This window comes from Neophocaena asiaeorientalis, unplaced genomic scaffold, assembly GCF_003031525.2.
Source record: "Neophocaena asiaeorientalis asiaeorientalis breed wild unplaced genomic scaffold, Neophocaena_asiaeorientalis_V1.1 scaffold148, whole genome shotgun sequence".
In the NCBI taxonomy this organism is placed as follows: Eukaryota; Metazoa; Chordata; class Mammalia; order Artiodactyla; family Phocoenidae; genus Neophocaena; species Neophocaena asiaeorientalis.
Window position 1 is genome coordinate 5,063,824 of NW_020174050.1, and position 3,600 is coordinate 5,067,423.

A 3,600-nucleotide genomic window follows, 5' to 3' on the forward strand; every position below is an offset into this window, starting at 1 on the left:
GTTTTTTTTTTTTTTCTTTTTTTTTTTTTTTTTTTTTTTTGGCCATGCAGCATGTGGGATCTTAGCTCCAGACCAGGGATTGAACCCACGCCCTCTGCAGTAGAAGTGCAGAGCCATAACCACTGGACCTCAGGAAAGTCCCAACATAAATTTAACTTCATCAAAGTGTAAAAGTTCTGTTCATTACATACAATCATGAAGATAATGAATATTGAAGCCACAGATTGGAAGAAAATATTCACAAATTGTATATCTAACAAAAGACTAAATATATAATATTAAGAATATTCAGGGACTTCCCTGGTGGTGCAGTGGTTAAGAATCTGCCTGCCAACGTAGGGGACATGGGTTCGAGCCCTGGTCCGGGAAGATCCCACATGCCACGGAGCAACTAAGCCCATGTGCCACAACTATTGAGCCTGCACTCTGGAGCCCACGAGCCAAAGCTACGGAGCCCGCGTGCCACAACTACTGCAGCCCACGTGCCTAGAGCCTGTGCTCCACAACAAACAGAAGCCACCACAATGAGAAGCCCACACACCACAACAAAGAGTAGCCTCCGCTCTCCACAACTAGAGAAAGCCCATGCACAGCAATGAAGACCCAAAGCAGCCAATAAATAAATAAATTTATTTTTTAAATGTTTAAAAAAAGAATATTCAGAATACATAAAGAACTTTTACAACATAAGAAGACAAACAACCAATTTTTAAAATGGGCAAAAGATTTGAACAAATGCTTCACAAAAGAATACAAACGGCCAATCATCATATGAAAAAGTGCTCATCATCACTAATCATCAGAGAATGCAAATTTAAAACACCATGAGTTATCATTACACATCCATCAGAATTGCTAAACCTAGAAAACCTGACAATTCCAAATGTTGATATGTGGAGCAACCGGAACTCAAATACACTGTTGATGGGAGTGGGAAATCGTACAATCACTTTAGGAAAAATACCTGGCAGTTTCTTTTAAAACTAAATATATACCTACCTTTATGACTCAGCAATTCCAATATTAGATATTTACCCAGGAGAAATGAAAACGTATGTCCACAAAAAGACTTGTAGAAGAAGGTTCATAGCATCTTTACTCATTAATCCCTCAAACGGGAAACAGCCCAGGTATCCACCGATAAGAGAACACACAAACAATTTGGGGTATTCATACAATGGAATTCTACTCAGTAATACAGAGACATGAAATACTGATACAAACAACAACAGGAAGGATCTCAAAAATATTACACCGTGTGACACAAGCCTTTCGCGAAATAGTATATACTGCAAATCACAATCTACGGTGGAAAAAATTTAAACTGTGACTGTTTCTGGGGCAACTGAGGACAGGGGTTGGGTGGCAAGGAGCATGTGGAAACTTTCTGGGGTGACAGTAATGTTCTATACCTTACAGGGGTTTGAGATACACAGGCATATGTGTTCATTAAAATTTAGCAAATGTACATTTAAGATTTATGCAGTTTGCTACACATAAATTTTTCATCAAAAGAAAGAAAACCGTAAACACATATCAGTCTCTGATTTATGATATACATGCTGAAGTACTGGAGAGAAAGAAATTTTGAAATGCCTCAAAAATGAAGTAGACTGGCTTTTTAACATGTCCTGGGTTGGAGACAAGATGGCGGAGTAGAAGGGCTTGAGCTCACCTCCTCTCACGAAAACACCAAAATCACAACTAACTGATGAATGACCATTGACAAAAAAGACTGGAACCTACCAAAAAAGACATTTTACATCCAAAGACAAAGAAGAAGCCACAAGTCAGTAGGACGGGTGCATTTGTGATACAATCAAATCCCATACCTGCCAGGTTGGCAACCCACAAACTGGAAAATAATTATATCTCAGAGGTTCTCCCACAGGAGTGAGAGTTCTGGGCCCAGCATTACGCTCCCTAGTCTGGGGGTCTGGCATCGGGAGGAGGAGCCCACAGAGCATTTGGCTTTGGAGGCCAGAATGGCTTGATAACAGGAACTCCACAGGACTGGGGGGAACAGAAACTCCACTCCTGGAGGGCGCACAGAAGGTCTTGTGCACACTGGGACCCAGGGCAAAAGCAATGACTTCAAAGGAGCCTGGGCCAGACCTACATGCTGGTCTTGGGGAGTCTCCTGGAGAGGCAGGGGTGGCTTTGGCTCATTGTGGGGACAAGGACACTGGTGGCAGAGGTACTAGAGTGTACTCATTGGGGTGAGCGCTCCTGGAGGCTGCCATTTTGAAACCAAGGTCTGGCCCCACCTCAGGCCAATCAACCAGCAGGGCGGGAACACAGCCCCACCCATCAGCAGACAGGCTGCCTAAAGTCAGCCTGAGCCCATGGCAGCCTCCAAACACACCCCTTGACATGTCAGAGGGACAAGACACAGCTCCATCCACCAGTGCGCAGGCACTAGTCCCTCCCACCAGGAAGCCTGCACAAGCCTCTTAGGCCAGCTTCACCCACCAGGGGGCAGACACCAGAAGCAAGAGGAACTACAATCCTGCAGCCTACAGAACAAAGATCACAAACACAGAAATCTAGACAAAATGAGATGGCAGAGGAATATGTTCCAGATGAAGGAACAAGATAAAACCCCAAGAGAAAACTAAGTGAAACAGAGATAGGTAATCTACCTGAAAAAAGAATTCAGAGTAATGATAGTAAAGATGATCCAAGATCTCGGAAAAGGAATGGAGGCACAGACCAAGAAGATACAAGAAAGGTTTAACAAAGAGCTAGAAGATTTAAAGAACAAACAGAGTTGAACAACACAATAACTGAAATGAGAAATACACTAAAAGGAATCAAGAGCAGAATAAATGAGGCAGAAGAATGGGTAAGTGATCTGGAAGGCAGAATGGTCGAAATCACTGCCACAGCACAGAATAAAGAAAAAAGAATGAAGGGAGGAAGGCGGCTGGGAAGATGGCGGAAGAGTAAGACACGAAGATCACCTTCCTCCCCACAGATACACCAGAAATACATCTACACGAGGAACAACTCCTACAGAAAACCTACTGAACGCTGGCAGAAGACCTCAGGTCTCCCAAAAGGCAAGAAACCCCCCCACGTACCTGGGTAGGGCAAAAGAAAAAATAATAAACGGAGACAAAAGAATAAGCACGGGACCTGCACCAGTGGGAGGGAGCTGTGAAGGAGGAAAGGTTTCCACACACTAGGAAGCCCCTTCGCAGGCGGAGGCTGCGGGAGGCGGAGGGGGGAGCTTCGGAGCAACGGAGGAGAGCACAGCAACAGGGGTGCGGAGGGCAAAGCGGAGAGATTCCCGCACAGAGGATCGGTGCCGACCGGCCCTCACCAGGCTGAGAGGCTTGTCTGCTCACCCGCCGGGGCGGGCGGGGCTGGGAGCTGAGGCTCCGGCTTCGGTCCGAGCGCAGGGAGAGGACTGGGGTTGGCGGCTTGAACACAGCCTGCAGGGGGTTGGTGCACCGCGGCTAGCCGGGAGGGAGTCCGGGAAAAGTCTGCACCTGCCGAAGAGGCAAGAGACTTTTTCTTCCCTCTTTGCTTCCTGGTGTGCGAGGAGAGGGGTTTAAGAGCGCTGCTTAAAGGAACTCCAGAGACGGGCGCGAGCCG